Source organism: Loxodonta africana, chromosome 18 (assembly GCF_030014295.1).
Source record: "Loxodonta africana isolate mLoxAfr1 chromosome 18, mLoxAfr1.hap2, whole genome shotgun sequence".
In the NCBI taxonomy this organism is placed as follows: domain Eukaryota; kingdom Metazoa; phylum Chordata; class Mammalia; order Proboscidea; family Elephantidae; genus Loxodonta; species Loxodonta africana.
The window spans coordinates 59,322,220-59,349,399 of record NC_087359.1 but is presented as its reverse complement, the minus strand read 5'-3'; the positions used below and the strand labels follow the sequence as shown (position 1 = coordinate 59,349,399).

Here is a 27,180-nt window from a genome sequence, read left to right as displayed (position 1 = left end):
CTAAGTTGTAGATATATGGGTCAGCAGTTTGTTATTCTATCTCATATTGTATTTGTTAAAATCTTTCCACAATACAAAGTTAAATCACATGAAAAGATACTCAGCATCACTAGCCATCAGGGAAATGAAAATCAAAACCACAATGAGATACTACTTCATACATACTAGAATGGCTATTATAAAAAAGGTCTGGTAATAACAAGTGTTGTCAAGGATGTGGAGAAACAGGAACCCTCATATGCTGCTGGTGGGAAGATAAAATGGTGCAGCCACTTTGGAAAACGGTCCATCAGTTCCTCAAAAACTTAAGCATACAATTACCAAATGATCCAGCAATTCCACTCCTAAGCATATACCCACAAGAAATGAAAACGTAAGTGCCCCCTAAAATTTGTACATGAAGCTGTACACAGAAGTATTTATTCATAATAGCCAAAAAGTGGGAACAACCCAATGTCCATCAACTAATAAATGGATAAACAAAATGTGGTATACCCATACAATGGAATGTTATGTGGCCATAAAAATGAAGTAACAGATACATGCTATAGCACTGATGAACCTTGAAAACGTTACACTAGGTGAAAGTCACAAAAGAACACATATTGTATGATTCCATTTATAAGAAATAGCAGATAAGCAAGTCCCTAGAGACAGAAAGTAGATTAGTAGTTGTGTAGGGCTGAGGCGGATAGGCAGTTGGGGGATGATGGCTAAAGGCTACAGGGTTTCATTTTAGGTTGATGAAAATGTCATAAATTTGTGGTGATGGTAGCATAACTCTTCTGAATATACTAAAACCACTGAATTGTATGATCTAAACGGGTGATTGTATGGTATGTGAACTATTATCTTAATAAAGGTAACCTCCCTTCAAAAAAAAAAAAAAAAACCTACACCAACATACCATTTTTCTTTTAACAGATTAGGGAAAATTACAAAGTTTGATTACACTGTTGAAGAAGGAACAGAAAAATGGGAACTCTCATACTATTCCTTCTTCAACAGTGTAATCAAACTTTGGAACAATCTTAGGGAAAGACTTCTAGTTACCATTCAATAGCAGTTATCCCCCTTTCCCTCAGGAACAGAAGTGCAATTTCAGCAAGGCATTCAGCCAGAAGGCTGTATTTTCTGTCTCTTGTGGCCATGTGGTTCAATTCTGGCCAATGAAATAGAAATGGAATTGTTATGTACAATTTCCAGTAAGGACCCTTAAAGGAAACTAGCAACTTTTTTTTTTTTTCTTTTCTTTTCTTTTTCCCTCTAAGAAGGGTAACTGGGTGACTGGGGAAGCAGATAAGAGAAGAAAACTTTGCAAACCCTCTGTTATCTTTGGAATTTTAAACCATGTAAATATTGTACTTACTTTAAAAAATGATTTTTAACATGTTATGTTTTTGTTTTTGTTAAGTGTCATCCAGTCAGTTCTGACTCATAGTGACCCTACGTACTACAGAACTAAACACTGCCCGGTCCTGCGCCATGATCGCAATTGTTGTTATGCTTGAGCCCATTGTTGCAGCCACTGTGTCAATCCATCTCATTGATGGTCTTCCTCTTTTTCACTGACCCTGTACTTTACCTAGCGTGATGTCCTTCTCCAGGGACTGATCCCTCCTGATAACACGTCCAAAGTATGTAAGACATAGTCCCGCTATCCTTGCTTCTAAGGAGCATTCTTCCACGACAGATCTGTTCCTTCTTCTGGCAGTCCATGGTATACTCAATATTCTTCTCCAACACCACAATTCAAAGGTGTCAACTCTTCTTCGGTCCTCCTTATTCACTGTCCAGCTTTCACATGTATAGGATGTGACTGAAAATACCATGGTTTGGGTCAGGTGCACCTTAATCTTCAAGGTGACATCTTTGCTTTTCAACACTTTAAAGAGGTCTTTTGCAGCAGATTTGCCCAATGCAATGCGTGTTTTGATTTCTTGGCTGCTGCTTCCATGAGTGTTGATTGTGGATCCAAGTAAAATGAAATCTTTGAGAACCTCAGTCTTTTCTCCATTTATCATGATGTTGCTTATTGGCCCAGCTATGAGGATTTTTGTTTTATGTTGAGATATAATCCATACTGAAGGCTGTAGTCTTTGATCTTCATCAGTAAGTACTTCAAGTCCTCTTCACTTTCAGCAAGGTTGTGTCATCTGCATAGGACAGGATGTTAATAAATCTTCCTCCAATCCCGATGCCCCATTCTTCTTCATACACTCCAGCTTCTTGGATTATTTGCTCAGCACACAGATTGAATAGATACGGTGAAAGGATACAACCCTGATGCACACCTTTCCTGATTTTAAACCACATAGTATCCTCTTGTTCAGTTCGAACAACTGCCTCTTGATCTATATACAGGTTCCTTATGAGCACAATTAAGTGTTCTTGAATTCCCATTCTTCGCCATGTTACTCATAATTTGTTACGATCCACACAGTTGAATGCCTTTGCATCGTCAGTAAAACACAGGTAAATATCTTCCTGGAATTCTCTGCTTCCAGCTAGGATCCATATGACATCAGCAATGATATGCCTGGTTCCATGTCCTCTCCTGAATCTGGCCTGCATTTCTGGTAGTTCCCTGCTACAGCCTCTTTTGAATGATCTTCAGTAAAATTTTACTTGTGTGTGATGCTAATGATACTGTTTGATAATTTCCACATTCTATTAGATCACCTTTCTTGGGTATAGGCATAAATATGGATCTCTTCCAGTCGGATGGCCAGGTAGCTATCTCCCAAATTTCTTGGCATAGATGAGTGAGCGCTTCCAGTGCTGCATTCATTTGTTGAAACATCTCAAGTGCTATTCCGTCAATTTCTGGAGCCTTGTTTTTTGCCCATGTTTTTAGCACAGCTTGGACTTCTTCCTTCAATACCATTAGTTCTTGACCATACTCTACCTCCTAAAATGGTCGAATGCCATTCAATTATTTTTGGTATAGTGATTCTGAGTATTCCCTCCAACCTCTTTTGATGTTTCCTGCGTCATTCAATATTTTGCCCATAGAATCCTTCAATATTGCAACTCGAGGCTTGAATTTTTTCTTCAGTTCTTTCAGCTTGAGAAATGTTTTGTGTTATTTCCTTTTCGTTTTCTATCTCCAGCTCTTTCACATGGGATTATAATACTTTACCTTGTCTTCTTGAGCCACCCTTTGAAATCTTCTGTTCAGTTCTTTTACTTCATCGTTTTTCCCTTTTGCTCTAGCTACTCAATGTTCAAAAGCAAGTTTCAGAATCTTCTGACATCCATTTTGGTCTTTTCTATTGTCTTGTTAATGACCTCTTGCTTTCTTCACGTATGATGTCCTTAATGTCATTCCACAACTTGTCTGGTCTTTGGTCATTAGCGTTCAAAGTGTCAAATGTATTCTTGAGATGGTCTCTAACTTCAGGTGGGATATACTCAATGTCATGCTTTGGCTCTCGTGGACTTGTTCTAATTTTCTTCAGCTTCAACTTGAACTTGCACATGAGCAATTGATGGTCTGTTCCACAGTTGGGCTCTGGCCTTGTTCTGACTGATGATATTGAGCTTTTCCATTGTCTTTCCACAGAGGTAGTTGGTTTGACTCCTGTGTATTCTATCCGGCAAAATCCACACCTATATTCACTGTCTACATTGGTGATAAAGGTATTTGCAATGAAGAAGTTGTTGGTCTTGCAAAATTCTATCATGCAATCTCTGGCATTGTTTCTATCACCAAGGTCATACTTCCAACTACCAAACCTTCTTCTTTGTTTCCAACTTTCGAATTCCAATCACCAGTAATTATCAATGCATCCTGACTGCATGTTTGATCAATTTCAGACTGCAGAAGTTGGTAAAAATTTTCAATTTCTTCATCTTTGGCCTTAGTGGTTGGTGTGTAAATTTGAATAATGTCGTATTAACTGGTCTTCCTTGTAGGCATATGGATATTATCCTTTCACTGACGGTGTTGTACTTTAGGATAGATCCTGCAATGTTCTTTGTGATGATGAATGCAATGCCACTCCTCTTCAAGTTGTCATTCCCAGCATAGTAGATCGTATTATTGTTCGATTCAAAACAGCCAGTATTAGTCCATCTCATCTCAGTAATGCCCAGCATATCAATGTTCATGTGTTCCATTTCATTTTTGATGATTTCCAATTTTCCTAGATTCATACTTCATACACTCCACGTTCCAATTATTAATGGATATTTGCAGCTGTTTCTTCTCATTTTGAATAGTGCCACATCAGCAAACGAAGGTCCCTAAAGTTTGACTCCATCCACATCATTAAGGTCAACTCTACTTTGAGGAGGCAGCTCTTCCCCAGTTGTCTTTTGAGTGCCTTCCAACCTGGGGCGCTCATCTTCTGGCACTATATCAGACAGTGTTCCACTGCTATTCATAAGGTTTTCACTGGCTAATTCCTTTCAGAAGTAGACTGCCAAGTCCTTCCTAGTCTGTCTTAGTCTGGAAGCTCAGCTGAAACCTGTCCACCGTGGGTGATATCAATGTTTATGTTGGTATCTGAATACCGGTGGCATAGCTTCCAGCATCACAGCAACATGCAAGTTCCCACAGTATGACAAACTCACAGACATGTGGGGGTTAAAAGGTTATAGTGACTTTTAGAAACCATTACATGTTTAGTGAAGAAAAATGACAATTCCAGTATTTATAGAACCTCAGAAGAGGTATTTGCTATGAATACCAAGTAAACTACCTCAGTTAACCAATTAATGCCTACCCCACAAGAAAGATGCAGTCATTCTCAAGGCAAGACAGTACCCAGGTAGACACCTGGCTCTGCATCCTATATGTTATAAAAACACATTTCAAGTTAGTGCATTTTGAGCCATAATGTTATAAAACACACTCTAGTTATTTTTTAGAATAAGCCTAATAAATAGAAATATATACTTTCCCCTCTTTTCTAAGTCTGTTGTTATTGTTAGTTGCTGTTGAGTCAACAACTCATGGGGAACTCATGGCAAACAGAACAATGCCAGGTCCTCCATCAACTTCAAGTTTGAGTCCACTGTTGCCGCTACTGTGTCAATCAACCTCACTGAGGTTTCCCTTGTTTTCGCTGACTTTCTACTTTAGTCTAAATTTAGTTATTTATTCGTGAATGATGTGAAAAATGCCTTTTGGGGAAAGAAATGTATTAGAAACTTCCTTTTTGTGGGTAGGGATAAACTTCATTTACTCCATGAATATCTGTCAGAAAAACCTGCTAACAGAATAGTGTCAGTGGGAGGAAAAAGGCATTAAAAAAAAAGTGATTATTCTTCCACAATCAGATAAATTAAAAATCTTGGGCTGTTCACATAAGTCAATTTTCCTAGCAACCCTTTTTCTGATTAATCATATACTGAATTTTAATGCACTGAAATTGATTTGTGCAGCATGCACAATATTATAAAAAATACAAAAAGCAATGATGGTACAAAACTTATAGCCTGTTAACAAGTTACAGCCCAGACAATTCAGAAGTCTTAACCTTCATCATTGACTCTTTTTTGGACTGGCAGTTAGGAGGCTGAGTTCTTTCTATTCCTGGCTCTATCACTCACTGACTTTCAGATTCTAGGTTAGACACTTAACAAAACAGTATCTTCTAATTCAAGAAACCTACTTCACCCTTATAAGCCAGTGAAGAGGCTATCAATAGGTGTGTGTGGTGCAACGTTCCCTGACTACCTACTGTGTTAAAGCTTTTCACATACTGAATCTCATTTAACCCTATGACAACCATGTAAGGTACGTTCTTTCACCTTTACTTCACAGATGAGAAACAATACTGGGGGGAAGGGCAGAGAGGAGTTTAAAGAAGGTGCTCACAGTCACACAACCGCCAAGTGCAGATCTCAAATGAGAAGCCAGATTGCTACCTCTGTGTCCAACGCTAAACCAGGGCTTTGAATCAGTTCATTTGAGTTCAAACCCCTGCTAAGAACTTGCATTTCTACCTCAGATATACTAAATCAGCATCTACATTTTTAACAAGATCATCAGGTAATTCTTACATACAATAAATTTTGAGGATGACTGCTCTACTAGTGGTTCTCAGAATTGGTCCCAAACCAACAGCACTAGCATCCCTGGGAACTTATTAGAAATGTAAATTCTCAGCAGGGGTTCAGACTGAAACAAATCGGTTCCAAGCCCTGTGCTAAACCCACTACACCTAACCCCACTGGCCCTTCAGTCTTCTCAAATACTGGATCTAATGGATGATCCACATGGTCCTAACCAACTGTATCATATGGTTCATTCCTTCCACATTTGTTATGTGCTAGGCATTGTGCTAGGGTTAGCTCTCAGGAAAGCTCTCTATCTAGGAGGAAAGTATGGAGACTACTCAACACTTCTTAAACCTCCCCTCTGTGGCTACATCTGTCTATTCTCTTCATATCTGTATGTTACCTGATGTTCACGCAAAGCATTTTCAGGGTTATTTGATACTAGCATGAAAATCCCACTTCTAAGAGAAAGGTGAAAGAACTTAACATCTACTGAATGGCCATTGAGATTTTAAACAATGAATGTGCTCATGACTTGTGGACATTTTGTTCAAAACTTCAAATATGTTAAAATCCATGTCACATAGAGTAATGATTAATTGCTACAAAACTATCACAAAATGTACCTGCAAATAGTAACACATATCAGAACCACTGATAAAGCTGTTTGAAAATGGATGTCTCTATCTCCGGAGATTTGGATTTAGCAGGTCTGGGCTGGGAGGCAGACATATGATGCACACCCTGGTTAACAATCACTACAAAGGCTTAGACTCTGTATTTTAAATTTATGTAATAATCTAGTACAGCAACCTTTTCCTTTCTGCTAACCTCCTGTCAATATCACTTAAAATCATATTCTTCTTTATTCCAAAAGCATATATCTGGCTAAAAAGTAACCACAATCTCCATATACAAATTCTTGTGTTATCTAAATTAGAATGATAAATGTTAATATATTAATTCAATGAATATTGATCAATCGCCTACAAGGTCCTGTTAGGACTGTAACATACACAAAGGAGACTGACACCACGAAGGGGACGGAACCTTTCAATGTAGTAATTCAAGTAAACAAATAAAACTAGACTCAGAAATCAAGGCTTTTCACTGGTGCACCCACATAATTCTGAAAACAAGTGGAAGACTTAACACAAGACAATGTTCTACCTGCCAAGCAGCAGAGGAGGTGCTACAGTAATGACAGCGTGGGAAAAAGGCAGATTTAATGTAACAACGTAAGGGTGTCCTTTTCCTCTGCTTATTTCTAAACCACATGACTATTATTCCCAAAAGACAATCCTCTACGTACCGTGTTTTTATGATCAACCAAAAATGCTTTTAGGAAGGACCACAGTAGAAACTGTGGTATTAAACCACACAGTCTATCCCATTCTAATAGCTAAAAATTCCTTCCTAAATGATAATTTAGTATAGGTTTTAGGGTAAATGAGAAAATTCTAAGATGTGCACCTGCATATGTTATGTTACTTAGTCATTATAAAATGTTATTTCCTCAATGTTTACATTTCAAAGCTTTTACAGGCAAAGCACTCCATCCAATTCAAAAATCGACAGGCTTTAGTGAAGACAAATAAACCCTTTTTGACCATCAACTTTAGAGGTCAACATTAAATTCTGCTCTTCAATTTCAGCTCACAATCCAGGCTGATCGAGCAATAAGAAGAGATGCAGGAAACACAAGGGATTGTGCTTCCCTTTTAACCCCACCTACCCTTTTCCCCAGCGTCCTATTCACAAGGGAAGGGATCCTGGTTGCAGACAAAAGGAAGTGATAAGATTGGAGAAAGGTATTAGCAGAACCTCATAATTAGGCACCTAGGATTTATAAAAACACATTTTGCCAAATATTTTCTTAAAATTCAGGTAATTCAAATGAATTTTATGTGCTACACAGGCAGTTTTTTTTTTTCTTTCTTTCTTTTATATAGCCAATAAAGTTAAAAAAAAAAAATTGGTCTGGACCTGTCAGAAGAAGCCAGTCTTAATATGTTGCAGATGCAATATTTCTATTTAAAGAGTTACTTTTAAAGCAGCATGGAATTTCAGGAGGGAAAAGGCTTCCCCTTGTGCAATTAACAAGCTTTCAGTGATAAGAAGTATAAAAGCATTCCCAACACATGCTCCTAAAGGGCGATTTGCTTCGGGACATAGAATTTGCTTAGAGATGTCAACATCAAATGCAAACCTGATAATGGGTAACTTTCAGATCGACATAAAACCTGATTACCTTTGCTCTCCCAGAACACACATCATCGACCCACGTGAAGGGTTAACCACAGACACACCAGTTAAAGATCAGGGTAAAGCTCAAAGGTAAGCTTGATTTGATTTTGCTCTGCCCTGGAAAAGATTTCGAGTTCTTCTTTTCGGTTTGTTGTTTTGTTTTTGTTTTGGGGGATGCAGACATTCTAATTTTAAAAAATCATTTGATGTTGTATTAGAACTACCTCCCCAAGAAGGTATAACCATTATCACTTTTTCTTTAAAAACCCAGGTCTAAAAGCAAAACTGATTACCTCAAGAAACCGAGCTCCTTGAATAAAAAGCACACACCAGAAAAACCTTTTAGAAGCAACTAGTTCTAACATTTTGGGTGTCTAGCTTTCTGCTGTCAATGAACTTCCAAAATATATCACAGAACTATGTCCTAAGCTTATATGCCAACCTGGTCCACGACATACTGCAAACAAGTCAAAGAACTAAAAACCTTTTGCCGTCGAGTCAACTCTGACTCATAGCGTCCCTACGGGACAGAGTGGAACTGCCCCTTAGGGCTTCCGAGGCTGTCATCTTTAAGGAAGCAGACTGCCACATCTTTCTCCTGCACAGTAGCTGTTGGGTTCAAACAGCCGACCCTCCAGTTTAACAGCTGAGTGTTTCACCACTGCACTACCAGGGCTCCTTCTCAAAGATATAAAGTGCCTGTAAATGCTACACTCATCAAGGTTCTCCATCCCAGCAGAAACATGAACTTAGCCTTCATTCAAAAGTGTGCTATGTTCCAACAATAATCATAATTCTTCCTAGCCAAGCTCAAGGATAAATTTAACTTTAAATAAATCACCTCTTTTAGACTGCCATGGTTCTAAGCTTTTTGGGTGTGACGAAGGTCAGGGATCACTTTCAGAATCTGATGAAAGCTAATGGATCCTTTTCTTTAAAAAGTCACACACACACACAAAATATTACACACACAATCTCAGGGATTCTCAGATCCTTTGAAGCCTCTGGCCCAGTAAGTCTGGGAAGGTAGACTGAGGTTGGTTTTACCCTGGTGGCGCAGTGGTTAAGAGTTTGGCTGCTAATTAAAAGGCTGGCAGTTTGAATCCACCAGGCGCTCCTTGGAAACCCTATGGCGCAGTTCTACTCTATCCGATAGGGTTGCTATAAGTTGGAGTCAACTCGACAGCAACAGGTTTGTTTGCTTGGTTAACTGCCATTCTAGTGTTTTGGACGAATTGTATTAACAATTAAAAGAATGGGGTAGAGAGGATGCTCCAAACCAAATACTGAATGATTACTCTGAGTCTGACACTGTATCAAGCACTCTACATGCACCATCTCATTTAATCTTCAATAACCCTGCAAATGGGTGCAAAATAAAATGGAGAGTGGGTGAGACTGGTGATCAGGAGACCAACTCTGAGAACGCTGCAGCTGTCCTGGCATAAGGAGATAACAGCAGTGATAAAGTTTCCTACTGCCACAGCTGGAATAACCTCCCCTCCTCCAAAAAAAAAAAAAAAAAAAGGCCTCAGTTTCATAGGCTAGGAGCCCTTATTCAATTCTGTTACCAAGATTTTACAGGTTTTTGGTTTTTCCTATATAATTTCTTTTTTTAAAGAGTAACACACTATAAATTAACATATAACCCAACTACAGGACCAGAAGTGTCAAAATTATTATTAAAAATGACAACAATCTATTTTGTATGATAATCAAAGGAGAATTTTACAGTCATTTTTGTTTCAATGCTTTAAAAAACAGGCATGTTATTCAGGAACTTTTCTAATAACTATATCTAGATTTCCTTCTATTGGATATGCAACGATCTAAATTCTCACTCAGCTGCCTTTACCAAAAATAATCACATATGCTTTCTGAGAGAAAAAGACAATATACAGTACTTTCTGGATTGAATTAGTACACTATTTCATAATTTTAGCTGACTGAATAGGGTATTAATAAGCTTCATTCAATGCCACTTTCTTTGCTTATTCTTTTCATTGTTTAAATACAAATGAATACTTCAAGGTAGAACGTCCTTATAAAAACTTTTCCATAAATTCCAACTATAAAATACCCAAGAAAAAAACTGAAACTTTCTATGAATCTGTATTTGTTAAAAAGAACTAATATTCTTTCAAAACTTGTAGGAAAATGACCCAAAATAGTAATACAAGATTAATAATCTAGAGTTAGCTTATTAACTCCAGGATGAATGAATTATAACATATTACTGGAAAGAAGCTGAAGTTTCCAAACATTTTCGTATTAATTCCCTCCATATTAATGCAAGAGCTAATATAATAGTATTTTCAGCATCAAACTGATCAAGAAGCCTAATTTTATCTCTAGATTAGTGTTTTGGATTAACTGATAGTGCCAGATGTCTCACAAAATTAGAAATAGTTTTAAGTATTCTAAGACAATAAATACTCAGAAATGACTTTCATCTCCAAGGGCAGGCAAACGGGGATGATGGGGGAAATTTGTACCTAATGTAAGAAAAAGAAGTGCAAAGCAAAGACAGGTGGGGGGGAGGGGGGAGAGAACATAGGTACTAACAAAAGAAAGCAGCAAGAAAAGTAAATAATAAAAGAGCTGACATTACACACAACATTAGATTAGTATAATTTTATTTATATCGCTGACTGAATACAATTCTCAATCTTTCAACCTACACTGTTACTTCAAAGGTGAAAAGAAATAGGGAGAGACAGCAAAATATGCCAATGGAGAGATGAGTCCAGGAGCACTTTGGGCTCAATTCGGTTAGATTAGCAGGCAGGTGTTTGAATAAAATAATAATGATAACCAAACCTCTCCACCCCACTTTCTTTCCTTTCACTGTTTTGTAAACTATAGGTTCTCTTTATTTTATTCACATAATTAATTTTCAATTTAAAACACACACAGATGCACAGAAATGTGGGTACACTTCTTTCTACTTTCTCTATGCTCGGGCAACCTACCAGGAGAAAACCACCTTTTCTGTTAGAAAAAAATACAGCTCTCTCACATTATTTCAATTAAGCAATAGTAACTTTAAAAATCACCCAACTTTTAAATTGTCTTTTTCTTTAAAAATCCAACCAAAAAAAAAAAAACCAACCCACTGCCGTCGAGTCTATCTCTACATTAAGGAGCCCTGGTAGTACAGGGGTTAAAGCACTCGGCTGCTAACCCAAAGGTCAGTGGTTCAAAACCCACCAGTTGTTCCACAGCAGAAGGATGGGGCAGTCCTGACAGGACAGTTCTACTCTGTCCTATAGAGCTGCTATGAAGCCAGAAATCGACTCAAGAGCAGTGGGTTTTTGGTTATCTCTAAATTAGGAATAACCTGAAAGAGCTTACAATCCTTTTTAGACCCCAAACACTAGAATCATCCAAACATCAGCAAAACGAAATTCCCCTTTCCTCCACACGTCTCACCTCATTTACGATACATATGAAAAAAGGGAAACAAAAATGGACACTTTACCTGTCTCAAGCTGCTGTTTTCACTACATGGGAAAACTTGTTTTTAAAAGATAGATTTTGTTTGTTGATGTTTTGAACCTTTATTTATACCCTACTCCATTCCAAAACAGATGGAATGTAGCTAAGACATATATATACAGCATTATACATTCAAAAAAAAAAAAATTGCTTTTAGAGTTGCATGACCAATTACTGTAATTGCTGTTAATAAGTTGTATCCCTGTAAAAAGGTGAATTGCCAAAAGTTGTGTCATAGATATATTTACAACAATGACCAAAAGAGTAGCTGCTGAGGATGCTTATGTGCAACCAAACATTGCATGGAATGTGGTTCCTTGGTTTGGAGGTTTAGTGACATGGTTTCATGGAACATCCCAGTTAACCGGCCTAAGAAATGTGTTTAGTGCTTCTGTTCTACTTCCTAGTTAATTGCATAGTGCTTGGGGACTTAAAAGCGTGCAAGCAGCCGTCTAAGACACAATAGTTCTCTATTCACCTGAAACAACAGAGGAAGAATGAGTCAGGAATAGTAGGAGGATATGGACTGTGTGGCTATCTGTCTCCATGAACAACTGCCCCTTTTTCCATGAGACCAGAAGAACTGGATGGTACCTGGCTACCATTACTGGACATTTTGATTAAAGATTCTATAGAAGAATCCTGATCAAAAGGGGGGAATGCAGCACAGAATTTCAAATTCTCACCAACTCTAGACTTTCTGGAACCATGGAGGGTGGATGAACTCCTGAAATACTGTCCTGAGGTAATCTTTAAACCTTAAACCAAAAATATCTCCTGAAATTATCTTAAAATCGAAAGATAGCTTAACTAATAAAAACTGTCTGCCTTGAGCATTATACTCTTTTAAGTAATATCTATATGGGATCAAATTGACAACAGAAACTTAAAAGACTAGACAGGAACCTTAGGGGGCAGTGAGTTTATGTTAATGAGGAACAATTCAGTAAAGGAGGGTAAGAATGGCTGCATAACTCGAAGAATATACTCAGTGTCACAAAACTGAATGCGTAGAAACTGCTGAATTGGTACATGTTTTGCTGTGTATATTCTCAACAGCAACAAAATAAAATTTAGAAAATAAGAGTCTGGAGAATGGAAAAAAATAGGTAAGAAAGTTCTGATGAAGTGAGGGTAAGGTAGTCCATACCTAAAATGTAAGCTAAAAGATTTTATATCCCTTAACTAAGGCTGCTTCGCATTTGACTCAGCTTTTCAACAACCAAATAAGAGGAAAAAAGTTAAGAAAGGGCATTTTTACTCAAATGCCCAATGTAAAACAAGATAAGTAGGTCTGCAAGCTCAACGTTGCTATTGTTAGTTGTTGTCGAGTAGGACCCCCAACTCAAGGCAACTCTGAGCACAAGGGAACAAAATGCTGCTTAGTGCTGCGCCATCCCCATGATTGGCTAGGGATTCGACAATCATGAACCATAAGGTTTTCATTGGCTGATTTTCAGAAGCAGATCACCAGGATTTTCTTCACAGTCTGTCTTAACCCGGAAGCTCTGCTGAACCCTATTCGAAATCACAGCAACACAGCCCTCACTGACGGATGGTTGGTGGCTGCTATTGAGGTGCACTGGCCCGGCATCAAACCTGGATCTCCTGCACAGAAGGTGAGATTTCTACCACCGAACCACCAACATCTCATGTGGGCTTGACAGTTACGGTAAAACAGAGATGAACCTGAGATAAACTGTGTACCAACGATGTCTAAGCAATACCATGACATTGGCAAACAAGTTATTCTTGCTTAATAAATATGCGCTGCAAGGAAAGTGACCCTTCTCAACTAGCATGAATGGAAAAAGGTTTCTTTGATTTTCACCTAGTGATTACTTGCATTTGCTTCAGAATTTCTGGAAACTGCAAATACAGCCTGTTCAGTGGTGAACCTTTTACAAAAGTGGTTGCTAGTTTCACATAAATCACTTTAGAGAGGAGGTTTCTATTGAGATAACATCAGAGTCAGCTGTCCAAATCAGTTTAATGCTGAGTGTCTGTTTCGGGGTGTTTTAAAACAATTTATTTGCCTGCCAGATAACATCATGTAAAATATACAGGCTAATACAGCCAATACTACTTATGATCAATGTAAAATTATATCATAAACTCATTAAACTTAAGATGCCACCAAAGGTAAATGTGCCATTATTTTATATAGTACCAAAAAAGAAAACCAAATACTGTTTACTAAGCTATGGGATATGACTGATTATAAGAAACATCCCAATTTTAGAGATGTTAAAATGGAGTGGGCATATCAGACGACAAGAGAAACATGCTCCTCTAAGCACCATCCTGGCCATTCCTCACCTCTGGTGTGAGCATCTCCTCTTTGTCTTTGATCTGTGCCTTCTCCATTGGCATTCCAATCTCTCCTCCAGACGTCTTCTCACCAATCTGTCTTTGCTCTCTACCAGGAATTCTTCTCACCTTCCTTTTTCACCCTACTACTTAACTCTTTTCCCCATCTGTATATCTTCACATTTGTAAAAGGATGCTACGCAGAAGGGCTGTGTTTATAATATCAACTTCTCCAGTGGACACCCAGAGCTCTTTAGATCTTTTTTTTCTTACTGCAGGACAATATACAATAGCCACAAAATAACTACGTAATTCTCCTTTAGAAAGAAGGATTTAAATTAAGGCAATGGGAAATAACCTCCCCCACCCCCTACCCATACACAGGGTCACAAATTAATCAAGGTCATTTGGGAAACTACCCCTTTTTTCATTTTAAAAACAGTGCCCCAAAGGCAAAAAAAAATTTCTCCAATATTCCAGACACAAAGTTCTGTCTCCAAGAAAACTCTACATATTTCATAATTTTAAAATGTGCTAAGATGTAGAACTGGGATCCAAATCTCCATCTGCTCCAAGCCCCTCTAAAGATTGTAAGGCTGGTAACACTTTAATCTCTTCTTAAATAAATATGACCAGCCCAGGCAATGTCACAACGATCAACGTAAAATTATATCACAAACTCATTAAACTTAAGATGCCACCAATGGTAAATGTGCCATTATTTTATGTAGTCCCAAAAAACCAAATAAAATTATTTTAACTTCAGCATGTTAAATAAACTTTAACTGCTATAAAAGTTATTTCTCCTTCTGAAAACAGCAAATTAAATTATAACAGTCCTAGCTAGAAGCTTAAAGTTTCAAGAGTTGTTGTAAAGATTTTGAGAACTCAATTCCACAAATTTTGTTGTTGTTGTTGTTGTTAGTTGCCGTCTGGTCAGTTCTGACAAATGATAAATGTGACCCTATGTACAACAGAATGAAACACTGCCCAGTCCTGAGCCATCCTAATAATCACTGTTATGCTTGAGCCCGTTGTTGCAGCCACCGTGTCAATCTACCTTATTGAGGATCTTCCTCTTTTTCACTGACCCTGTACTTTACCAAGCATGGGTCCTTCTCTAAGGACTGGTCTTTCCTTAACAACAACAACAAAAAAAACCATTGCCATCTAGTTGATTCTGACTCACAGGGACCCTGTAAGACAGAGTAGAACAGCCCTATAGGGTTTCCAAGGAGCGCCTGGCAGATTCGAACTGCCAAACTTTTGTTTAGCAGCCGTAGTTCACCATAGCTCTTCACCACCGTGCCACCAGGGCAACAAGACAGATTTGTTGGTTCTTCTGGCAGTCCACGGTGTATTTAACATGCTTCAGCAACAACATCATTCCAAGAATCAATTCTTCAGTCTTCCTTATTCAGTGTCCAGCTTTCCCATTCATATGAAAAAAATGAGGCAACTGAAAATATGGTGGCTTGGGTCAGGCACATCTTAGCCTTCAAAGTGACATCTTTGCATTTTAACACTTTAAAGAGGTATTTTGCAGCAGATTTGCCCAATGTAATATGTCGTTTGATTTCCTGCTTCCACGGGCATTGATTGTGGATCCAAATAAAATGACTTCCATCTTTTCTACATTTATCATGATGTTGCTTATTGGTCCAGTTGTGAGGATTTTTGTTTTCCTTATATTGAGGTGTAATCCATACTGAAAGCTGTAGTCGCTGATCTTCATCAGTAGTGCTTCAAGTCCTCTTAACTTTCAGCAGGCAAGGCTGTGTCATCTGTATACTGCAGGTTGTTAATGAGTCTTCCTCCAATCCTGATGCCATGTTCTTCCTCATATAGTCCAGCTCTTGGATTATTTGCTCAGCATATAGATTGCATAAGCACAGGGAAAGGATACAACCCTGACACACACCTTTTCTGATTTTAAACCATGCAGTATCCCCCGGTTCTGTTCAAATAACTGCCTCTTGGTCTACGTACAGGTTCCTCATGAGCACAATTAAGTGTTTTGGACTTCCCATTCTTACCTATGTTACCCATAATTTGTTATGACCACACAGTTGAATGCCTTTGCATAGTCAGTAAAAAACAGGTAAACATCTTTCTGGTATTCTCTGCCTTCAGCCAAGATCCATCAGACATCAGCAATGATATCTCTCATTCTATGTCCTCTTCTGAATCCAACTTGAATTTCTGACAGTTCCCTGTTAACGTACTGCTACAAGCATATTTGAATAATCTTCAGCAAAATTTTACTTGTGTGCGATATTAATGATATCGTTCGATAATTTCAGCTTTCAGTTGGATCACTTTTTCTTTGGAATGGGCACAAACATGGATCTCTTCGTCAGTTAGCCTGGTAGCTGTCTTCCAAATTTCTTGCGATAGATGAGTGAGCACTTCCAATGCTGTATCCATTTGTTGAAATGTCTCAGCTGGTATTCCGTCAATTCCTAAAGCCTTGTTTTCTGCCAATGCTTTCAATGCAACTTGGACTTCTTTGTTCAATACCATCGGTTCTTGATCATATGCTACCTCCTAAAATTGCTGAACACTGACCAATTCTTTTTGGTACAGTGACTGTGTATTCCTTCCATCCTCTTTTGATGTTTCCTGAGTCATTCAATATTTTGCCCACAGAATCCTTCAATATTGCAACTCAAGGCTTGAATTTTTTCTTCAATTCTTTTAGCTGGAGAAATGCTGAGCGTGTTTTTCCCTTTTGGTTTTCTAACTCCAAGTCTTTGCACATTTCATTATCATACTTTTTCTTCTAGAGCTGCCCTCTGAAATCTTCTTTCAGCTCTTTGATGTCATTTCTTCCATTCGCTTCAGCTATTCTACGTTCAAGAGCAAGTTTCAAAGTCTCTTCTGACATCCATTGTGGTCTTTTCTTTCTATCCTGTCTCTTTAACGAACCTTTTGCTTTCTTCATGCATGATGTCCTTGATGTCATCCCATAACTTGTCTTGGTCTTCACTCATTGGTGTTCAATGTGGCAAATCTATTTTTGACATGGTCTCTAAATTCAGGTGGAAAATACTCAAGGTTCTACTTTGGCTCTCCTGGACCTGTTTTGGAAACCCTGGCGGCGTAGGGGTTAACTGCTACAGCTACTAACCAAGAGGTCAACTGTTTGACCCCGCCAGGCACTCCTTGGAAACTCAATGGGGCAGTTCTACCCTGTCCTATAGGGTTGCTGTGAGTCGGAGTCAAGCCGACAGCAGTGGGTTTTTTTTTTTGGGGGGGGGGGGACCTGTTTTAATTCTCTTTAGCTTCATTCTGAACTTGCATATCAGCAATTGATGGCCTGTTCTGCAGTCGACCTCTGGCGTTGTTCTGACTGATGATATCAAGCTTCTCCATCATCTTTGCACAGATGTAGTTGATTCGATTTCTGTGTATTCTATCTGGCAAGGTCCACGTGTACAGTCAACGTTTACGGTGTTGAAAAATGGTATTTCCAATAAATAGGTGGTTGGTCTTGCAAAATTCTATACTGCAATCTCCAGCATCATTTCTATCACCAAGGACATATTTTCAAAGCCATATTTCAAATTTACACACCAACCTGTAATGCCGAAGACGAAGAAACCAAAGATTTTTACCAACTACTGCAGTCCAAAATTGATCAATCATGTAATCAAGATCGATAATTACTGGAGATTGGAATTCAGAAGTTGGAAACAAAGAAGATCAATAGTTTCAAAAATACATCCTTGGTGATACAAACGAAGCTGAATGGTGCATAAACTTTAGTAAAGCCTATCATATGCTAAAAAACAAACAAAGAAACAACCCATTGTCATTGAGGCAACTTTGACTCATGGCTACCCCATGTGTTTAAGAGTATAACTACACTCCACAGGGTTTTTAATGGCTGACTTTTAGGCAGTAGATCGCCAGGTCTTTCTTCTGAGGTGACTGTGAGTAAACTTGAATCTTCAACCTTTCAGTTAGCAGCAAGTGCATCAGCCACTTGCACCACACACGGACTTTCTACTGTCTCACACATTGGGTCGCCCTACGTCAGAATCAACCTGGCAGCTAGTGACACAGACAAATATTCAGTCTCTAGCTTTATGTCTACAGGATATCTCCAAGAAAGATATGTATAAAGCAGCAGGAAACAAATGTACAAGAGTAATTCTACCTGGGGGTATAAATGAGGACGGGAGTTGAGCCAGAAGGGGAGTAAACTGGGAACACCTAGAAGAAGCAACATCTGAAATGAGTGAAGAGTAGGGTGCATTTCCACAGCTGAAGTCAAGGAAGGACATTCTTAGCTTCAACTTAGGGCTGAATGTGGACTTTATTTTTTCCTTTATAATATATATCTTGCCACATTAAAAAACACACACACACACATACAAACGAACTAGAAGTAACTTCCAAAGATACACTGAGTATAAGACAAAAGAAAATTAGGGTGGAAAATGTACCTAAAAACACTGGAAAATATATTGAGGAAAAAAAAGTGCTTTTTTGTTTTTTTGTCTTTCCAAATATGTGGTTAACCTTGAGGGGGAAGTAAAGGAATTCCTAGAGGGCAGAAACAAGAAAACAAATTCACAAGGGTGAGTAAACTATAGGCAGAGTTTTCCCTGGGGCTACTAGTCACTCCTTGGTGGACAAGAGTCTAGCTTTTGATGGGCTATCTGTAGAAATGACAGGAAGCCAACTAAACCTGGGGCCCTACCAGGGAGCAGTTTGGATTAACAATGCCTATATGTCAGGATTCCCCAAATGGCTGCATTCTTGGTGCATGAAAAAGGAGAAAACGCACCCTGCAGAGAAATATGATGGGAATAAAGGGTCTTTACTGGCTTTGGTTCTTAGCAAAGCTGTTAAACAGAAAAACATTGTAACAGAAAACCAGTAGTGAGTTAACTATTGCCAGTAGGGATATAGAAAAAAACAAGAGATTTCTCCCTCCCATCCTAACAAAGTAAAAAGTTTGGATAAGCAACAAAATCAGTTTTTGTTTGTTGGCTGGTTGTAAACAAGAAAGCTGAGAACTCAAAGAAATATAAATGAATTAAATTCCAGAAGGGAACAAGCCCTTGCTAAAAGATAAAACTCCCAAAGCCCCTTTCTTACCTGAGGCACAGTGGGCCCGAGCCCATTGCCACAGAGTCACAGTGGGAGAAGGAACAAACTAGCCACTGCGGGGCTTACGGAGAAACCAATGGAAACTTTTATAGGCTGACCATGGGTTGGTTGATTAGAAACCTAAGGGTCTCCAGGACCCGCACAAGTCTACACCTATCCTGCCAGTTCTTTCTCATGGTGCCTTCATGTAGGATAGAGCAAAGGGGCTGCTGCCTTAATTGAATATAGGGTTGGGGGCAGGGCAAGAGGGCCTACAACTAGTTAATGACATTGGAAAATGAAATTAAAAATACCATTTCCAACAATATCAAAAAATATAAAATACTTAGGGGTAAATTTAAGAAAATATGTGTAAGACCTTAAAACTCAAAAATACTGCTGGAAAAAATTAAAGACATAAAGAAGTGAAGAGATACATCATGTTCATGGATTGGAAGATTCAATTTTGTTGTCAATTCTCTTCAATTTGATCTGTAGTATTAATACCATCCTGATCAAAATCCCAACAGATTTTTTGTAGAAACTAACAAACTAACTCCATAATGATATGAAAATGCAAAGGTTCTAGAACACCCAAAACAATCCTGAATGAGAATAAGAAAGTTGGATAACTTGCATTACCTAATTTCAAGAAATACTTTAAAGCTGTGGTTCTCAACTGAGGGTGATTTTGCCCCACCAGGGGACATCTGGCATTGTCTGGAGAAATTTTTGGTTGTCACAAGTCGGCGGATGCTGTTAGCATCTAGCAGGTAGAGGCCAAGGATGCTGCTAATATACTTCAATACGCAGTACTGCCCACCACAGCCAAGTATTATCAGGTTCAAAATGTCAACAGTGCTGAGGTTGAGAAGCCCTGCTCTAAAGCTACAATAATCAAGACAGTGTGACATTAGCATATGAATAGACAAAAGATCAATGAAACAGAATAGAAAGTCTGGAATTAGACTATATTTACACAGTCAACTGATTTTCCACAGCAGAGCAAGGCAGTTCAGTAAAAAAAGCTAAGTATTTTCAACAAAAGGTGCTGTAAGAATATGTTGTCAGTATTAAAACAATCACCAAAAAAACCTCAAACCCTTATTTCATTCCATATGCAAAACCTAATTTGAGATGGAAAACTAACCTAAACATAAAAACTAAAATAAAAAAGGAACGAACTATTGATACATGCAACATAAGTCATAAAGACTGAAACGTGCCGGTTGGATTTGGTACCCAGCTGTAGTTAATAGTAGGTAACTGGTCATTTATCTGAGCAGTTGAAGCTATATGGTATGTAGAAATGAGTGTACAGTGGCTCAAGGGTAAATAAGAGGTTAAGGAACAGAGAGTGACTGAAGACTACTCTTTCACAAGGAGCTTGGCTGTGAAGAGAAATAGGGAAGTTAGGACGACATTGTAGAAGATGATGAAGACTGAATTTAGGGTGAGCCTTAGGCAAGTTTACAGGCTAAGGGGAAAGGTTCTTTAGAGAGGCAGGGGTTGAAAAACTGAGAGAAGAAGATAACAGGGGCAAAGCCCCTGGGAAAATGAGAAGAGAACAGAATCCAGAGATAGAAAAGTGGAGGAAAGATACAGGTTGACACATGTATTTGTCTGTGGGTGAAACAAGAAGTCATCCAGTTCCTGTGTCCATTGGCTTTATTTTCTCTGTGAAAGAAAGGATGAGCATCTGCAGAAAGTGAGAAAGGGGTGGAGAAGGCACCTGAAAGTGGCAGAGGTTTGAAATAGCTATTGTGGGCAGTGGAGAAAAGAAACTGACTGGAGGTAAGGGAGACAACACTGAAGGCCCAGCACGACCATGAACCATGTCAAATTGCCATAAAAGTTTCTAAATGTCTAGGGATGAGCCTCGAGAATGTGATGGGCTAAGAGGAAAGGCACTCAGTTATCACCGCCGACCCGTAATTAACAGTTTGTGCTCCACATTTAGCGGCCTTCTCCCAGTTTCCAGGCCCGCTTCCACTGTAAACAATTCTCCTCAGTACTGCCTGAGCCCCCTTTTAAATATAAATCTGATCATTTTAATCATCTGTTTAATACATTCGATGGCTTCCTAGATTCAGATAAACCTATAAAAAAAAATCTATAGGTATTATTAATACAGCAAGCCAGATCCTTTATAATCTGACCTCTTAATTTCACCCCTTAGCAATCACTCATCCTACATTCTGGCCATAACGAACTAATTCCAGGTCCCCAAATATACCATGATCTCTCATGTCTCCATAACTTTGTACACGAAATTCCCTCTGCCTGAGATTTCCTTCTCCCTCATCCCCTGACCCTTGTACCATCAAATTTTAACTCAGGTATCACTCCCCCTAATTTGGCCTACTATGAAAGTTTCAGGCCACCCAAGAAATGCCTTGATTAACTACAAGAGGTATCATTCGAAACGTAATACCGTGTAAAGTGTCCCCTAGAATTATACAACACTGAGCCCCTGGGTACCCCATCTGTGCCTTCCCGCAGTCAGCATCCTGTGCATATCTGTATGAACATTTTAACTTAACTTGTTTAGAAAGATTTAAGTACAAGCTTCTTCAAAGTAGGGGTGTGTCAAGGAAGCTTTCTTGGTTTCACAATTAGTCTAGGTACCGTTATCACCCTGTTTTACTCCATAAAACAAAGATGATAAGTGCTAATAGGTAGCAATAAAAATAGCTAATATTTGTTGAGTGTTACGATGGCACTGCGTTAGTATGGGAAAGACACTGTACTAAAGCATTTTACATGCATTCTCATCTGTCAGTTTGTTGTACTGTGGGGGCATGCTTATTGCTGTTATACTGGAAGCTATGCCAATGGTATTTCAAATACCAGCAGGGTCACCCATAGTGGACAGGTTTCAGTGGAGCTTCCAGATGAAGACAGACTAGGAAGAAGGACCTGGCTGTCTATTTCTGAAAGAAACGGCCAGTAAAAAACCTTATGAACAGCAGCAGAACACTGTCTGATACAGTGCCAGAAGATGAGCCCCGCAGGTTGGAAGGCCCTCAAAATATGACTGGGGCAGAGCTGCCTCCTGAAAATAGAGTCGACCTTAACAACATATGTCATAGATTAAACTGTGTCCCCCAAAAATGTATGTCACCTTGGCTAGTCCATGATTTTCAGTACTGTTTGATTGTCTACCATTTGTCATCTGATATGATTTTCCTATGTGTTGTAAATCTTACCTCTATAATGTTAATACAGTGGGATTAGTGGCAGTTATGTCAATGAGGCAGAACTAAATCTACAAGATTAGATTGTGTCTTAAGCCAATCTCTTCTGATACAAAAAAGAGAAGCAAGCAGAGAGACAGGAGGACTCATAGCACAAAGAAAGCAGTGCTAGGAGCAGAGCACATCCTTTGGACTTGGGTGCCTGTGCTGAGAAGCTCCTAGACCAGGGGAAGATTGATGACAAGGACCTTCCCCCAGAGCTGATGGAGACAGTAAGCATTCCCCTGGAACTGGCACCCTAAATTCAGACTTTTAGCTTCCTAGACTTTAAGAGAATAAGTTTCTCTTTGTTAAAGCCATGGCTTATGGTATTTCTGTTACAGCAGCGCTAAATGGCTAAGACATAGATAGCCTAAAGCTTTCAGGACCTTTAGCTGCTGACTTAAAACAAGAAGAAACAGCTGCAAACATCCATAAATAATCAGAACATGGAATGTACGAAGTATGAATCTAGGAAAATGAGAGGTCGTCAAAAATGAAATGGAATGCATAAAGATTGATATCCTATGCATTAGTGAGCTGAAAATGGTCCACTACGCATGGAATGACAAATTGAAGAGGAATGGCATCTCCTTCATTGTCAAAAAGAGCAATTCGAGATTTATCCTGAAGTACAACACTGTCAGTGATAGGATCCATACGCCTATTAGGAAGATCAGCTAATACGACTATTATCCAAATTTATGCACCAACCACTAAGGCCAAAGATGAAGAAATTGAAGCTTTTTACCAACTTCTACAGTCTGAAATTGATCAAACATGTAATCAAGATGCACTGACAATTACTGGTGATTGGAATGGGAAAGCTGGAAACAAGAAGGATCCAAACCAAAAAACTGCATTGCTGCCGAGTCAAGTTCGACTCATAGAGACCCTACAGGACAAAGTAGAACTGCCCCGTAGGATTTCCAAGGGTTGGCTGGTGGATTCAAACTGCCAACCTTTTGGTTAGCAGCCAATCTCTTAATCACTGCACTATCAGGACTCCAAGAAGGGTAACTAGTTGGAAAATACGGTCTTGGTAATAGAAAGAGATCTCAAGATAGAAATTTGAAAGACCAATGGCTTCTTCATTGTCAACACCTTTTTTCAATATAAACAGCGATGATACACTCAGACCTCCACAGACGGATAAACTCGGTATCAGTCAGAACATGGCTGACTGTGTGACAGACCACCAATTGTTCATATCCAAGTTCAAGCTGAAGCTGAAGAAAATTAAAGCAAGTCCATGAGAGCCAAAGTGTGACCTTGAGTATATCTGGCCTGAATTTAGAGACCATTTCAAGAACAGATTTAACGTATTGAACACTAATGACCAAAGACCAGACAAGTTGTGGAATGACATCAAGGACACCATATAAGAAGAAAGCAAGAGGTCCTTAAAAAGACTAGAAAGAAAGAAAAGACCAAAACGGATGTCAGGAGAGCCTTTGAAACTTGCCCTTGAACACAGAGCAGCTAAAATGAATGGAAGAAATGATGACATAAAAGAACGGAAGAGAAGATCTCAAAGGGCGGCTCAGGAAGACAATAAAGTATTATAATGAAATGTGCAAAGACCTGGAGTTAGAAAACCAAAAATGAAGAACATGCTTGGCATTTCTCAAGCTGAAAGAACTGAAGGAAAAATTCAAGCCTCGAGTTGCAATATTAAAGGATTCTATAAACAAAATATCAAACGAAGCAGGAAGAATCAAAAGAAGACAGAAGGCATACACAGAATCCCTGTACCAAAAAGAATTGGTCAACATTCAGCCATTTCAGAAGGTAGTATATGATAAAGAAAAGATGGCACTGAAGGAACAAGTCCAAGCTCACTGAAGGCCTTGGAGAAAAACAAGGCTCCAGGAATTGACGGATACCAAGTGAGATGTTCCAACAAACGGATGCAGTGTTGGAAGTGTTCATTCATCTATGCCAAGAAATTTGGAAGATGGCTACCTGGCCAACTGACAGGAAGAGATCCATATCTGTGCCCATTCCAAAGAAAGGTGACCCAACAGAAGGTGGGAATTATGGAACAATATCATTAATATTATTAAAATATATATATATATTATACACAAGTAAAATTTTGCTGAAGGTGATCCAAAAGCAGTTATAGCAGTACATCGACAGGGAACTGCCAGAAATTCAAGCAGGATTCAAAGGAGGACATGGAATGAGGGATATCATTGCTAATGTCAGATGCATTTTGGATGAAAGCAGAAAATACCAGAAAGATGTGTACCTGTGTTTTATTGACTATGCAAAGGCATTCAACTGTGTAGATCATAACAAATTATGGATAACACTGAGAAGAATAGGACTTCCAGAACACTTAATTGTGCTCATGCTGAACCTGTACATAGACCAAGAGGCAGTCGTTCAATCAGAACAAGGGGATATTGCGTGGTTTAAAGTCAGGAAAGGTGTGTGTCAGGGTAGTATCCTTTCACCATACTTATTCAATCTGTATGCTGAGCAAATAATCCGAGAAACTGGACTATATAAAGAAGAATGCAGCATCAGGATTGGAAAACGACTCATTAAAAACCTGCGATATGCAGATGATACAATCTTGCTCGCTGAAAGTGAAAAGGACTTGAAGCACTTACTGATGAAGATCAAAGCCTACAGCCTTCAGTATGGATTATACCTCAATATACAGAAAACAAAATCTTCTCAACTGGACCAATCATGATAAGTGGAAAAAAAGTTGAGGTTGTCCAGGATTTCATTTTACTTGGATCCACAATCAACGGCCATGGAAGCAACAGGCAAGAAACCAAATGACGTAGTGTATTGCACTGGGCAAATTTGCTGCAAAACATCTCTTTAAGGTGTTAAAAAGCAAATATGTCACTTTGAGGACTAAATGTGCCTGACCCAAGCCATGGTATTCTCAATCACTTCACATCCGTGGGAAAGCTGGACAATGAATGAGGAAGACCAAAGAAGAACTGAGGTATTTGAATTATGGTCTTGGCAAAGAATACTGACTATACCTTGGACTGCCAAAAGAACAAACAAATCTGTCTTGAAATAAGTACAGCAAGAATGCTTCTTAGAAGCAAGGACGGCGAGACTTAGGCTCGCGTGTTTTGGACTTGTTATCTGGAGGGACTGGTCCCTGATGAAGGACATCATGCTTGGCAAAGTTGATGGTCAGTGAAAAAGAGTAAGAGCCTTGGCAAGATGGATTGACACAGCAGCTGCAATGGGCCCAAGCCTAAGAATGATTGTGAGGATGAAGCAGGGCTGGGCGGTGTTTTTTTTTTGTTGCTGTACACAGGGTCACTATGAGTCAGAAGTGACTTGACAGCACCTAGCAACAACAATAATCTCATTTAATTCTCACAAGAACCTGAGAGCCTTATTACTATAATCTTTATTTTATAGAAGAGATAGACTATCTAGATAGACTATCTTAAGGGACTGTGTACTCAAAATAATCTGTTTAATGTCTGTCTTCACTGCTTAATATCATACAGGTAGACCCTAACTTACGTTGTATTCGAGTTACAATGAACCGCATTTATGGCCATCTGGCTTTTTTTTTTTCCCCTACATCTTACCCTTAGTAATACGTACTACATACAACGTTACAGCAGGTAATTTGCTGATGTTGTCATTCTCAGATGTTCACATGCAGATGTTCAATGTTATGATTTACTGTTCAAAACACTGCCCTATAGCAGGCTATGAAAAATAAAAAAAAAAAAAGGTATTCAACTTATGTCAGAACTGACAGGAACAGGCCCCTGACCTAAGTTTGGGACTACCTGTATTAATTTTGTTCCTAGTGTACCCCTAGCACTCAGAGCCTGGTATACAGGTCTTTTAATAAACATGTCTGCTAACTTAAAGATGACTTTAAATTCAGATGTTTACATTTAGCGCTACTACATATCTGCTTGTCAGTTTCTGCCCATCATTCTTGTAGCACTCTCTATGAACACTCGTCATATAGTTTGTTAACCGTACTTCCTGGCTCCCACTGGTCTGCAAATTTGATAAGCCTTCTATGTTTTCATCCAAGTTACTAAAAAAAATGTTGCAGTCCTGCATTTAGGTTCAGAAAATTATTCTTGACATCTTAAATCTGGACATTTACCCAACTACTTAACTAAAAGCATGGTTATTTAAACTATTTGAGGGGTTAAAGAACAGACCCATTACTTTAATAGGATTTTCCATAAAACATTATTTTACCTTAAGTTTTCTCAAGGCTTGCAGTTTTTCAACAGGTAAATCAATACTCTTTTCCATTTCATTCAGCTTAATTATTTCTTCACTTCCAAAGTCACTTTTCAGGGTTTCTCATCTCGTCACAATTACTTTCTGCTAACCCCCTATTCATAAAAGCTCCATCATAGAAGAAAAAGTGGTAAATAAGATGTTTCACACTATTAACTGAACTGTGGGGATGAAGGGCTAAAACTTTCACAAGTTTAACTGTACAAACATCATCTTTGGAGAAAGGAATTAGGAGCTTTCTTTATACAGACAAAAAAACAAAAGCCCATTGCTGTTGAGTTGATTCCGACTCATAGAAACTCTGTAAGACAGAGCAGAACTGCCCCATAGGGTTTCCAAGGAGAAGCTGGTGGATTTGAACTGCCAACCTTTTGGTTAGCAGCCAAGCTCTTAACCACTATGCCACCAGGGTTCCTTATACAGACAAGCACAGACAAAATATTGAAGGAGTTTCAGGCTGTAAAATCATCTCTCTTCAGAGGGACAGCATCTTAGTGAATACTTTTTAGGGAACAAA

At 38.7% G+C, this 27,180-nt stretch overlaps 1 protein-coding gene and 1 long non-coding RNA gene across 5 annotated transcripts in view; both read right to left on the bottom strand.

The window, feature by feature from the left end:
- The window catches only part of NLK (nemo like kinase), a 197,314-nt gene that overhangs the window by 142,951 nt on the left and 27,183 nt on the right, over window positions 1–27,180 (bottom strand). The gene's annotated exons all lie outside the window — the stretch shown is intronic.
- The window catches only part of LOC111752501 (uncharacterized), a 46,928-nt gene continuing 21,381 nt past the window's right edge, over window positions 1,634–27,180 (bottom strand). Inside the window, exons 2-3 of the long non-coding RNA XR_002787405.2 lie at window positions 26,619–26,771; window positions 1,634–26,105 (exon numbers count right to left, since the gene is read on the bottom strand). This is a non-coding gene — a long non-coding RNA (uncharacterized LOC111752501). The remainder of the gene's footprint in view (window positions 26,106–26,618; window positions 26,772–27,180) is intronic.